The sequence below is a fragment of the Papio anubis genome, chromosome 9, assembly GCF_008728515.1.
Source record: "Papio anubis isolate 15944 chromosome 9, Panubis1.0, whole genome shotgun sequence".
Taxonomy (NCBI): Eukaryota; Metazoa; Chordata; class Mammalia; order Primates; family Cercopithecidae; genus Papio; species Papio anubis.
In genome coordinates this window covers 98,410,095-98,424,400 of record NC_044984.1, presented here as the reverse complement: position 1 = coordinate 98,424,400, position 14,306 = coordinate 98,410,095, and the positions used below count along the sequence as shown (strand labels likewise).

The following is a 14,306-nucleotide window of genomic DNA, read 5'->3' as shown; positions in this document are numbered from 1 at the left end:
GATTTTAAACAGGAAAAAAGGGCAAAAGACACCAAAGAGCTCTTTGCCAGGAAAACACTAGCTTTCGAGGAAGTGCTAGACAGCAGACATCTGCTCACATGCCACTCTAGCTGCAAGACATCCAAGGAGGAGAATCTTTTCAAATGGGCATATTGCTGTTCAAATGAAATCATGTTTCTATTAGAAGGGAAAAATAATGCTGCAATGAATATGGGGAGGCAGATGTCCAAAGGAAATAAAATCAGTATTTCAATGGGGAGGCAGATATCTCTTTGAAATACTGGTTTTATTTCCTTTGGACATCTGCCTCCCCATATTCATTGCAGCATTATTTATCATAGTCAAGATATGGAATCAATTTAAGTATCCATTGATGGATGAATGGATAAAGATATTGTGGTACATATATGCAATGGAATATTATCCAGCCATAAAAAGGAAATCCTGCTATTTTTGACAATATGGATGAAACTTGAGGGCATTATGCTAAATGAAATAAGCCAGATACAGAAAAACAAATATGTACAATTTTACTTGTATTTGGAATCTAAGAAAGTCAAACTCATAGAAGCAGGGAGTAGGTAGAATGGTGGTTACTAGGGTGAGGGGAGGGGAAAATGGGGATATGTTAGTCAAACAGTACAAACTTTCAGTTATAAGATGAGCAAGTTCTGGGGATCTAGTGTAGAAAATGGGTGGTGTTGGATGTGTTAATTGATTTGATTGTGGTAATCATTACATAGTGTATGTGCATATCAAGTCAACACATTGTACATCTTGAATGTATTCAGTCTTTATTTGTCAAACATTTAAATTTAAAATTAAATATTCAATTATATATTATTCAATAAAATCAATTACATATTATAATTCAATTTCAATTAAATATTATTTTTGTTTAAAAACAACAGCAATAAAAACTTCCATTTCTTGAGTCCTTACTGAGTGCCTTACATGCATGATGTCTTTTAACCCACACAAGAGTCCAACTGGCAGTCCCCACTTAACAGATGAGGAAACTGGAGGTAAGACCTGTGGCTGAGCTCACACTAGGTCTGTCTGTCTCCGAAGCCCACTCTGGTGTCATGCATATCCTCTGTTTCTTTTCTCATTTCTTCCCCAGGGAAGAATCTGTGCATACAGTGTGGACATCTAAGTCATAGATAACAAGCCTATTGCACCCTTGGAGTATGGCACAGCGAGGATAAAGGAGAAAGAAGCTGGAATCAGAGACAGTGAGGGTCAGGGAGAAGTTCTACAACATTCTCTGCTAGGTGGATGAGAGATGCAAAGGAGATGACATGATCTGTGAAGGAAATTGCACAGGGCAGGTGTCAGCTCAGGCTGCTGTCCACATGATGCCTGGGACGTGTCTGAGGGACTGGCCTGCTGCACCTGAGGGCACATAATTCTGGAAGGGCGGTGGGAAACCCTGAGCCAGAAGTGGTTATCTTATTTTCGCTCATGTGTGTGCAGTGAGTATTTAAAGTATAGTATATTGCACTGCCCCTGAACCTTCTGACTTCCCAGAGGTGACCGATGTTTTAGCTAAAAACATTTAGCTAAATGTTTGAATGGAATTGTGCTTTAAAATAAGGTACAACTTGCTGAGCATGGTGGTGCATGACTACAGTCCCAGCTACTCGGGAGGCTGAGGAGAAAGGCCCAAGAGTTCAAGTCCAGCCTGGGCAACATAGCAAGACATGCCTCTAATAATAATAATAATAATTAATAAATAAGGTACAAGATGCTGGGGGTCAAGAGAGAAGAGGAGTGGCATCATGTCAAGCCTCTCCAGGAGAAAGGACACACTTGCCGGATTGTGTGGGGGCTTTAGAATAGGGGCACATAAGGGATCACAAGGCAGTCAATAATTCTACACAAGCAGCAAATTTGATGCTGAAGGATGACCAATGTGGATGCCACTTAACCCTACTGTTGCAGCCCCAGATCCTAGTATTTGAAACATGCCTCAAGAACGAAACACTTAAGAAGTGCTGAATAAGAATTCCAATCCTGGCTTCATCACTAACTTGCTTTGGGAACTAGGACTTTAATTTGCTCAAAGCCTCAGTTTGCTTATCTGTAAATTGGGGCAAATAACATCTGTTCAACTTACCTACCAGAAATGTTGTGTGGCTAAAAAGGAATAGAAGATATGAAAATGCTTTGGCTATATTCAAAGTTCTATATACGTGGAAGATATTCAGGATCCTCCCACCTTCAAAGTTCATGTCTAAGAAAATCCCTACTAAATCCTTTAGAATGGAACTGCTTAATATAGTAGCCACTAGCCACAATGACTACTGAGTACTTAAATGTGACTAGTGCAACTGAGGAACTGAATTTTTAATTTTTATTTAACTGTAACTAATTTTAATTGAAAAACTGATACTCTATTCAATTACTGGAAAATTTTTAAGTACATTTGGACCAACCTGGATTTGTGAATCTACTTTTTTTCCTAGTGTTTTTTCTAATTTTTTTGATACATAATAGATATACGTATTTTGAGTGTGCATTCAAACATTTAATATTAATACATTCATATAATTTGTAAAGATGAAATCAGTGTAACTGGGATATCCATTACCTTAAATGAATCTGCTTTTTAAATGGTAAATTTTATAAAATCTACATATATGTGCAGTGTTTCTGTTTAAATTTAGTGTTTGAATTGAGATGTGCTGCAAGTGTACAGTACACACCAAATTTCAAAGACTTAGTTAAAAAAAAAAACACTGGGAAGGGTAGGAGGAAGGGAGAGATAGGGAGAGATTTGTTAAAGAATATAAAATTATAGCTAGATAGGAGGAATAGGTTTTAGCGTTCTATATGACTGTAGTATGGCCATAGTTAACAATAATATACAGTTTCAAAGAGCTAGAAGGAGGATATTGAATGTTTCCAACATAAGCATCAATATTTGAGATTATAGATACGCTAATTACAGTGTTCTGATCGCTATACATTATATATATTGAAACATCACTATGTACCCCATGAATATATACAATTATTACATGAATATGTATCAAATTAAATTTAAAAACAAAACAGATATATAAAACATCTTCTTAATAATGTTTTATATTATGTGTTGAAATGATAACATCTTATATATATTGGGTAAAGTAAAATATATCATTAAGATAAATTTTACCTCTTTGTACTTTTTTCTTAATGTGGCTACTAGAAAATTTTAAATTATAGCCAGGTGTAGTGATGTGCACCTGTAATCCCAGCTACTCAGGAGGCTGAGATGTGAGGATCGCCTGAGCCTTGGAGTTCACGGCTGCAGTGAGCTGTGGTCACTCCACTGCACTCCAGCCTGAGTAACAGAGCAAGACCCTGTCTCTTTAAAAAAAAAAAAAAAAAAGTACAATTGGCTGGACGAGGTGGCTCACGCCAGTAATCCCAGCACTTTGGGAGGCTGAGGTGGCAGATCACCTAAGGTCAGGAGTTTGAGACCAGCCTGGCCAACATGGCGAAACCCCGAGACTCTGTCTCAAAAAAGAAAAAAAACACACAAAGTAAAATTACAGTGTGGCTTGCATTTTATTTCTGTTGGAGAGCACCACTTTAGAAAGAGACAGTGAGCAGGGAGATCCTTATATCCTTATAGGAACTAGGAAGAGGAGCCACTGCAGAAATAAATTCCGTGATCCCAGACAAAGTGCTAGCACCATCTCCTGGGTTTGAGAACCCATACAGAACAGCGCAGATTGCTGTTGAGGTCAGCTCCCAGCTCCCTGCCTCATTCCTCTCTGATTCCTCTTTTGTTCAGGCACAAAAACACTCCATCTTGAAACTTTTGTCATTATTGCTTTGGTAGAAGGAGACCACAATTGTTACCTGGGTTTTGAGTTGGGGACAACAGCATTTCAACGACTAGGAGACTTCAGGAGAAGCTAGTGGCCATGAAGATTCTCAAAACCACCATGAACTTTATTTTTCACTTGTGTTCTTTCAAAGTTTGCTTCGACCCAACATGTGGTAGAACTTCACCCTGCAAGCATTTGCTCTTCTCTGGTTTTGTGTCTTTTCCTCCAGAACCGCGTTGTTTTTTGAATGTTTTGCACGCAGCCAGAGGAAGTCTGGCTCATCCGAGTCGGCCAGCCGAGCACATCTGGAAGTGGTTTCTGGGGCCGCCCCTCTCTGCCAGCGCAACTCCTGGGTTCCCAGCACAGAGGTGGAAGAAATCCGAGACGCTCCAAAGTCAACGCAAGCAAAGGGGAGTGCGGGTCGGGGAGGAATATTCATTTGGAAACTTAATATTGGCCTTGGGGCTCTCCAGCCCTTTGGGACTTCCAATGGGATCTTAGAAGCAGCAGAAGCATCGTGAGGGCGGCAGCCCAGGGCCAGCCACGATTTGAACGCTCTGCCTTGCAGCTCTTCTGGACCGAGGAGCCCAAAGCCCTACCCTCAGCATTCACCAGGTAAATAGAGAAATTTACGAGCAGCGTGCAGTCGTTCAATTTTATTCTGGCCCGTCTGCAGCAGTTCTTTATTCTGCTACAGACCCAAGAAAGCAAATCAGAGGTGTCAGATTGCCCCACACAAACTTTGCCTTCAGAAACTTCCCAGTACGAATTTGTAGCATTCCAGCGGAGCCCTTTTCGGCCATTTCCAGCAAATGCAGTGTGCAATGTTTTTCACATCCTGGGCTGCTTTTCCAGACCTGAGTTTCTCCTCCTTCTCTCCACAAATATTATAATTTATTATTTGTATCAGATTTTAAACATAAAAATCAGCAGTTAGGATGTGGGTGAATGCTAGCATTTAATGAAGGTATGTCCTGAGCCACAAATGATTTAACTGAGCTGTGATTCATGTTTTCAGAATCTGTCTTAGGAAGCTGTTCTGAGGATCTCCATCCCCCCAGAAAGAACTGGCCGTTGTGGAAATCCAAGTGAGGCTTATTGTAAATACAGTAGTCATGGTGTTTGGGTTGAAAATGCTTTTTAAACATTCAAAAAATATCTTATGTTTACTTTATGAGCAAGTGTCACACATTGGATAAGCCTGATATATGATTTATGAAATAAGAAGGATAGTTAACATGAGAGTAAAAAAAAAAAAAAGTGAGAGAGAGAGTGAGAGAAAGAAAACATGATGATATCTGAACGTCTGGATGTGCTTTGGAAAACAAAATCAGTCCTCTCGTTGTTTGGCCCTGTGCAGCCAAGTATCCAAAGTCATATTGGTTGGTTTTTGTCTTTTCCTTTTCCTCCAAATGTTCTGGTGTGGCACTTCTGTGTAATATCCTTTCTATATTACATAATGTAATTCCAGTTCTCCCTTTAATGCACTTGGAAGTAGAGCTGTGCAATGCAGTGGTAAGAACATAGGCTCTGGGGTCAGGCTTACAGGACTGAATCTACGTTCTGCCACTTACACACCTTTCTAAGCTTGACTCCGGGTGAATTGTTTAATTTGCGTGCACCCTAGTTCCTCATCTGTAAAATGGAAATTAAATGACCTAATGTCTATAAAGGACATAATACAGGACCTGCAAAGTAGTTAGGCCTCAGGAAAGGTTAGCTTCTCTGATGGTGCTGATGATGGCAGTGGTGACAACGGTGATCATGCATCCTGTTTTTGGCAACACCTCTGCTTTTGACACATGGTTCCCTCTGACAGTCCAGTCGTCCAAGTGTTCCTCATACCCTAATATGTCATCTCTCCAGCACTTTGGTTTCTTCCTTTCTTCCTTCAAACACCTCTCTTTTATTTCCCATTCTTTCTTTATTTCTTCTTTGTGCTTCCTCTTTCGTTGCTGAGAGAAAATGAGGTTCATTAAGCCACAGCCCTCATAGTTTTCATTTCTAGTTCCCGAGGAAAATGATTCTAAATCCTTTTTAATTTCAGCATTTTCCAAAGAATGTTCTGAAAAACAGTCCCATGGGAAACTCTGTGAACTATATTACCCTCTTAGAGATCGCAAGGCATAATAGCATTTTAAAGGTCCTGAGAAGTCCTGTAGTAGAGAAATCCTCTTAAGGTTGTTTAACGCAATGATTCCCAAACAGTTGATGGCTGAACCACTTTATCGCATAACATAAGTTAACATTTCTAGGACCACACTTTGGGATGTGCTATTCTGGCCACACTTGTTTTCGCTTTGGTTCCTCTTATGGACATCCTATTTCCCACCTTCCCTGGAGCTCATCCAAGGGGATACCTTGTTTTTCCTTCTCAAGTTAAGGACGTAAGATTATCATATGTGTTGTATTGGTATATAGAAAATCTGGCCTAAAGTGGAGATCAGAGGTCAGCAAACTTTTTCTGCAACGGGCCTGATAATAAGCCATATGGTTTCTGTTGCAACTGTTCAACTCTGCTGTTGTAATGTTAAAATAGACATAAAGAAAACAAAAAATAAGCATGGCTATGTTCTAACAAAACTTTATTTACAAAAACTAGTGTCAGGCAGGATTTGACCTGGGGCCATAGTTTGCTGACCCCTAATCTAAAGGCTTTTTGTGAAAGAATTTCTCATGCCAGCACAGGAGAAAGCAAGACAAATTCTTTGTAAACTGAAGACTCTCTTGTCCTGCTCCCCTAGTGCTATGGTCTGAATGTTTGTGTCCCCCCAAAATTCGTATGTTGAAACTCTAACTCCCAAGGTGATGCTATTAGGAAGTGGGGCCTTTTGGCAGTGGTAACCTGGTGGTTAGGTCATGAGGACAGCACCATCACCAATGGAATTAGTGCCCTTATAAAATAGGCCTAAGAGACCGAGCACAGTAACTCACGCCTGTAGTCCCAGCACTTTGGGAAGCCGAGGCGGGTGGATTACTTGAGGTCAGGAGTTTGAGACCAGCCTGACCAACATGGAGAAACCCCTTCTCTACTGAAAATACAAAAAATTAGCTGGGCATGGTGGCACATGCCTGTAATCCCAGCTACTCGGGAGGCTGAGGTAGGAGAATCGCTTGAACCCAGGAGGTGGAGGTTGTGGTGAACTGAGATCACACCATTGCACTCCAGCCTGGGCAACAAGAGTGAAACTCCGTCTTAAAGAAAAAAAAAAAAAGAATAAAAGGGCCTAAGAGAGCTGGTTCACCCCTTCCACCATGGAGGACACAGCTAGAACGTGCTATCTATGAACCAGAAAGTAGGCCCTCACTGTCATGCACGTCCGTATGAAGAGACCACCAAACAGGCTTTGTGTGAGCAATAAAGCTTTTTAATCACCTGGGTGCAGGTGGGCTGAGTCCAAAAAGAGACCCAGCGAAGGGAGATAAGGGTGGGGCCGTTTTATAGCATTTGGGTAGGTAAAGGAAAATTATAGTCAAAGGGGTGTTGTTCTCTGACGGGCAGGAGTGGGGGTCACAGGGTGCTCAGTGGGGGAGCTTTTTGAGCCAGGATGAGCCAGGAAAAGGACTTTCACAAGGTAATGTCATCACTTATGGCAAGGACTGGCCATTTTCACTTCTTTTGTGGTGGAATGTCATCAGTTAAGGCGGGGCAGGGCATTTTCACTTCTTTTGTGATTCTTCAGTTACTTCAGGCCATCTGGGCTTATACGTGCAAGTCACAGGGGATGCGATGGCTTGGCTTGGGCTCAGAGGCCTGACACCAGACACTGAATCTACCGGCACCTTGATCTTGGGCTTCCCAGCTTTAAGAACTATAAGAAATGAAGTTGTGTTGTTTAGAAGCCACCCAGTTCAGGCAGGCATGGTGGCTCATGCCTGTAATGACAGTACTTTGGGAGGCTAATGTGGGAGGATCTCTTGAGGCCCGGAGTTCAAAACTGGACTATGCAACATAGCAAGACTCTGTCCCTACAAAAAAATTTTTTTTAATTAGCTGGACATGGTGGTGGTGCATGCCTGTAGTCCCAGCTATCTGGGCGACTGAGGTGAGGGGACTGCTTGAGCCCAGGAATTTGAGGCTATAGTAAGCTACAATCATGCCACCATACTCCAGCCTGGGCTAAGGGAGGAGACTACCCCTCATATCATCTTATGCCCAATTTCTGCCTCCAAAGAAAGAAGAAGTAAAAACTAAAAGGCAGAAATGAAATCCACAGGCAGACAGCCCAGTGCCGCACCCTGGGCCTGGTAGTTAAAGATCGACCCCTGACCTAATTGGTTCTGTGATCTATAGATTACAGACATTGTATAGGAATGCGCTGTGAAAATCCCTATCTTGTTTTGTTCCGATCTAATTACCAGTGCATGCAGCCCCCAGTCACATACCCCCTGCTTGCTCAATCAATCACGACCCTCACACATGCACCCCCTTAGAGTTGTGAGCCCTTAAAAGGGACAGGAATTGCCCACTCGGGGAGCTCAGCTCTTGAGACAGAAGTCTTGCCGATGCCCCTGGGCGAATAAACCCCTTCCTTCTTTAACTCGGTGTCTGAGGAGTTTTGTCTGAGGCTTATCCTGATACAGGGTGATAGAGTAAGACCGTGTCAAAAAAAAAAAAAAAGCCACCCGGTTAATGGTATTTTGTTGCAGCTCAGTGAATGGAGTAAGACACCTGTTCTATGTATCTTGGTGAATCTTGAGTAAACCTTTCACATATAGCAAAAAGTCAAAAGGCAAGAGGTATTTTGTTAGAGGACAGACTCCTGAGTCCTGATTTTGTCCTTTCTCTTTCCTTCAGTGAACCCTTACTCTTGTCCTGTTAATGACTTTGTAGCTTGCATAGCTTAAAATGAAGTGCTCTGTTAAATGTGTTTTAATGCATTTGAGAACTTCAGGGTGCAAGTCTTGCAGAGTTAACTTACAGAGCTTATGTCAGTTGCTTGACACAGTGATAGCAACCATAGCAATGGAAAGTGGTTGGCTGTAGTAACTCTCAAGGTGGTTAAGAATGTGAACTCAGAGCCAGGCTGCCTGCGTGTAAATATTAGCTCTGCCACTCATTAATTGTGTGACCCTTGGCAGATCTCTTAATTCTCTGAGCCTCAGTTTTCTTACCTGTGTATTGGAATAATAACCTTAAGGAGTTATTGTGATAATCAATGAATTAATATTTGTAAAAGTCTTAGAATAATGCCTGGCACCTAGAATTGCTACGTAAGTGTTAAAATAATAATAGTTAATACTTATGTAGCAATAGTTTTGTAATATACAGAACAATCCCATTTTACAGATAGGGTTTTGTAAGTCACCCACAATTACACAGCTAATTGGGATTCTGTCCACTGTCCACATTTCCACTAATACACCACTCTCATATTCCATTCTTTTCGTGCAAAGTCCCCTTTTATCTTCCCTTTGATTCCCCAGTCCATTTTCCTACCATGCTGATTAATCCATCCACCTTTCCTCCCTTCCTTCCTTCCTTCCTTCTTTCCTTCCTTCCTTCCTCCACTCCTTCCCTTCCTTCCCTCCCTCCCCTCCCTCCCTCCCTCCCTCCTTCCTTCCTTCCTTCTTCCTTCCTTCCTTCCTTCCTTCCTTCCTTTTCTTCCTTCTTCCTTTCCTTCCTTCCTTCCTTCCTTCCTTCCTTCCTTCCTTCCTTCCTTCCTTCCTTCCTTCCTTCCTTCCTTCCAGTAATGGTTTTAGATTTCTTCTCAGTCTGGCAATCCCAACAGCCCATACCATAGCTGATCAGAGCTGACATGTAAAATGAAACATAGGGGCACTGATTTTTGGAGTATTTTTCTGAAGAGCCTTTCCCACTTTGCTTTTTGTTCCAAGGCAGAGCAAATTCCCTTAGCCACTGCCAGGTCTCAAAACATTCTTTCCAGGTTTGGCTACATGTCTAAACTCTTTGGCATCTGGTAAAATGGCTCCCCATGCAAGGTCTTCAGGGGCTTATTTTTAAACTTACAGGCCTCTTCTCATGCCCAGAACAACTCTCTGAACTCTCTTTTTCTTCCTACTCACAGGCCCTAGAACCTCAACCTTCTTTTCTCCCCTCTTTGAAGATGCTACTGCCCAGTGCCTTGCCTGCCCTGCAGTGACTCCCAGCTCCACCTCTCTGTCTGTCCTGAAGACAGGCCTGCAGGCAATTTCATGTTAAAGTCTTGGCTATTTATTACCACAGAGAAACCACACATGGAAGTCACTCAGGCTAGGAAAGCTCACAGAGGTGGAAGGGGCGCAGTTCTGGGGCTCTTTGTTGTCATGGTAGCAGGAAGGCTGATAAGACAACCAGAGCCCTCTGCTTTTATTCCTGGAGTGGGATCATCAGCAGTTCCCCTCCTTCTGGCTGACCCCTTTCTTTCTGGGACTGAAGAGCAGAGCAACAAGAACCTCTTCCCTTTTCTTTCTCTCTCCTGATTCTCATTGATTCAACACACATTTATTGAGTTGCCACCTTGGGGCAGGACAGGCAGATGGAGGTGAGGAAGCCACAATCTCTGTCCTCAATGGTCTGTCTGGTGGTTTAGTAGAGGAGACAGGCACACCACAGTATTAGACAATGGTCTGGTTAGGCTGGGCTCAGTGGCTCATGCGTGTAATCCCAGAATTTGGGAGGCCAAGGTGGGTGGATCACTTGAGGTTAGGAGTTTGAGATCAGCCTGGCCGATGTGGTAAAACTCCCGTCTCTACTAAACACACACACACACACACACACACACAAAGAATAAAAGAATAAAAGCCAGACGTAGCCCACGCCTGTAGTTGCAGCTACTTGAGAGGCTAACACACAAGAAGGCTGGGAGGCAGAAGTTGCCAGTGAGCCAAGATCATGCCACTGCATTCCAGCTTGGTTGACAGAACAAGACTCCATCTTAAAAAAAAAAAAATTCTGGTGAGTGCAGGGATAGGAATGGAGACTGGAGGAGCACCCAGCCAGGGTAATTAGGTGAGGCTTCCTGGAGGAGGCAGTGCCTGAGTTGAATTTTTAATGCACAAGTAACAATTTGTTAGGGAAGGAGGAAGGGGAAGGCTGTTCCAAGCAGAGGGGACTGCCTGAATCAAAGTCCAGAGGGAAGAAAAGTATAGACTTGGGTGTGGAGGACAGTGGAGGCTCGGAGTCTGCGAAGCAGTTTGGCATGGACAGAGGCATGCCACGGAGGACCAGTGGCCAACTTAAGAAGCTCAGGCCTTAACCTCCTGTACCAGCTTCCAGTGAAAGGCTTTAGGCAGGAAAGGAACACTCAGAGTTGGGTTTCAATCATTCAATACAATTCTACCCGGCAACTGGCTTGTATTTTCAAAAAAAAAAAAAAAAAAAAATTAATGTCATCCAAAAAGGCAGTGGGTATGGGATGGGGCTGATCAGGAGTAAAAAATAATAATAATAAAAAAAAGACAATATTTGAATAATGGGGGAAATTTGAATATGGACTGCTTACTGGATGTTATTAATGTGATTTTAGGTGTAGTAATGGCATTGGGGATATGTAGGAGAATGTCCTTCTTTTAAAGATAGATATGCTGAAATATTTAGGGGGAGAAGTGTCATGATGTCTACAATTTCCAAAAATATATATGTGCATATGAAGTTCAGTTAAGTAAATATGTCACCATGTTAGCAACTGGTGGATCTGGTGAAAGGTATGTGACTATTTATTCTTCGAACTTTTCATCAGACTTGAAATGTTTCAAGCGAAAAAAGGAAAAAGGAAATCAAAACAAAAAATTAAGGCTACTCAAGCTGCATTTGTGTTTCAAATGAACTTGATATGATTATCAAACAACAAAAACTTGCTATGGCCGTTAGGCCAGTGATGGATTGAGGAAGGGGAGGGTACAGAAATTCTAAAGACAGGAAGACCAGGTGGGAGGTTATTGCCGAGGTGTAATTAGTAGGACTCAGTGATTGAAGGAGAATTTGGAAAGAGCAGTTGAAGAGGAATCTGAGAACCCCAGAGAAGGAGTTTCTGTAGGGGAGGTGCTGATTTCAGTTGTGAGTGTAGGGGGTTTGAGATACTTGTGCAGCACCCTGAGGAGAGGGTTGCACATTCATCCTTTCGGTCCATAAATGTTTTCTGAGGGCTTATATTGCCAGGCACTTGTCTAGATGCTGGATATATGGCAATGAATGAAACAAAATTTCCTGCCTTCATGGGGCTTATGATCTATCATTTGGAGGGCAGACAGTACACTGGTGATGAGGAGGCAGTCTGTTGGAAGATAGTAATTGCTGAGAGGATGCAATTTGTGCATTGTTGGGGTTAGAGGCTTTTGACTAAGAGACTGAGATACATGAGGGAGCACTCCATGTAGATATCTGGGAAGAGGATTCCAGGCAGCAGGAATAGCACGTGGCAAGGCTCTGAGGCAGGAGGCTGTCTGGCAAGGAAGCCAGTGTGATCATGCGAGACCTGATGGGAGGATGCTGTAATGACTTTGGTTTTTACTCTGAGAGAGACAGGAAGGTCTTGGAAGGTTTTGAACAGAGCACAGCACAATGTGACTCATATTTTCACAGGTTCACACTGGCTGCTTTATTGAAAATCAGCTGAAGGGAGACAAAGGCAGAATAACATAGTCAAAGGCTAATAATGTGCCAAGGTGGAGCCACAGAAGGTGATAAAAATTCTGGATCTATTTTGAAAGTAGAACTGACAAGATTTACTGTTAGTGCACATGGGAATGAGAAACAGAGAGGAGTCAAGGAAACACCAAGCTGAATTTTTGTGGAGCAATTTAAAAAACAGAGTCACAGCTGGGCGCTGTGGCTCACACCTGTAATCCCAGCACTTTGGGAGACTGAGGTGGGCGGATCACCTGAGATCAGGAGTTCAAGACCAGCCTGGCCAACATGGCAAAACTCCGTCTCTACTGAAAATACAAAAATTAGCTGGGCGTGGTGGTGCACACCTGTAATCCTAGCTACTAGGGAGGCTGAGGCAGGAGAATCTCTCAAACCTGGGAGGCAGAGGTTGCAGTGAGCCAAGATTACACCACTGTATTCCAGCTTGAGAGACAGAGCAAAACTCCATCTCAAAAATAAAAATAAAAACTAAATGGAGTCACCATGAACTGATTTGGGGAAGATTATGCGAGGGGCATGTTTCGGGGGAAATACCAGAAGCTCCGTTTTGGACACGTGGATTCCTGTAAGTGGAGATGCCAAGTGGCATCTGGAGTCTGGAATCCATGTGAGAAGGCTGGCCTGGAGACAAATTTGGGAGTTGTCATCATATAAATTATATTTAAAGCCATGAGACAGGATAAAGTCTCCTAAGGAGGGAGTTTAGAGAAAGAAGAGAAGAAATCACCAAGGTGTTCTAACATGTAGATGTTTAGAAGGTAGGAGCAACCAGTGAAAGAGACCAAGAATGAGCCATCAGAAAGGTGGAGGAAAAGCAGGTGAGCCGAGTCCCCTGGACCACGTACAGGAAGCGTATAAGGAGGAGAGAGCGGGCATGTAATCTGCTAGCCAGAAGATGTTCCTCCCAGACTCTGCCCCATTCCAGTTTCTCTTGGTTCCAGATCTCTGCCTTTTACTCTACCCCAAGCTTGTCCAACCCGTGGCCCACAGGTCGCATGCAGTGCTGGACAGCTTTGGATGCAGCCCAACACAAATTCGTCAACTTTCTTAAAACATTATGAGATTTTTGTGTGTGTGTGATTTTTTTTGTTTAGTTCAAAAGCTGTGGTTCATGTTAGTGTATTTTATGTGTGGCCCAAGACAATTCTTTCAATGTGGTCCAGGGAAGCCAGAAGATAGGACACTCCACCCTACACATTCTTAAGCTGTCCGGCATCACTTCCTTGGTTCTCCAGTTCTCCATCCCTGAAACTATCAGTTTTCTACCTCTTTATAACTCTGATCCCTCTCTTAATTCCCCACAATCAGCTTATCCCAGGGCTTCAGTTCTGCAAACATTTCTTGAGCACCTATTTAATCTACTGGAATATCTTTGACTTCAAATACCAGAAACACTGATTTACAGCAGCTTAAACACATGGGTTGATTTCTCTTACATAAGAAGTTTGGAGGAGGTAGGTATTGATGGCATTGATTCAGCAGTTCAATGACATAAGAGCTGACCATTCTGTGTAGCTCTTGACCTCTCCCTCATGGTCTCAAGGTGGCTGCCTAGCTCCAGCCATTATGGCCCCGTGCAAGGCAGGAGGAAGGGGGAGTTGACACTTCATCCAGAAAGGAGAAGTTTTCTCAGATGTTCCCAGTAGATTTCCACTTAAGTCTCTGAACATCAGATCTATATTATGTGGCTACTACTAGCTGCAAAGAAGGCTGGTAAAATCTTTATTTGCATTTTCCTGTCTCTCATGTGGAAACAGGCAAAGGAGAAAAGGATGGGAAGAGCTGTTGGATCAGCCAGCTATCAAGGCTGCTGCACTACCAAGTGCCAAATGCTTGCCATGAACTGGAAATACAGAAATGATTAACGTAGTACCCATCCTGTCCCTGGAGTT

At 42.8% G+C, this 14,306-nt stretch overlaps 1 protein-coding gene across 5 annotated transcripts in view; it reads left to right on the top strand.

Annotated features, from left to right (window-relative positions):
• GLT8D2 (glycosyltransferase 8 domain containing 2) overlaps positions 1–14,306 on the top strand; it is a 74,183-nt gene that overhangs the window by 10,848 nt on the left and 49,029 nt on the right. For 2 of the 5 annotated variants that reach the window (XM_009181557.2, XM_003907063.3), the window contains exon 1: positions 4,054–4,439. The exons of 2 other annotated variants lie outside the window; for them this stretch is intronic. The gene's annotated coding sequence lies outside the window, so the exon portion shown is untranslated. Of the gene's footprint in view, positions 1–4,053; positions 4,440–4,893; positions 4,913–14,306 lie in introns of those variants that run through there. One more of the 5 variants, XM_009181560.2, reaches the window with a different exon arrangement.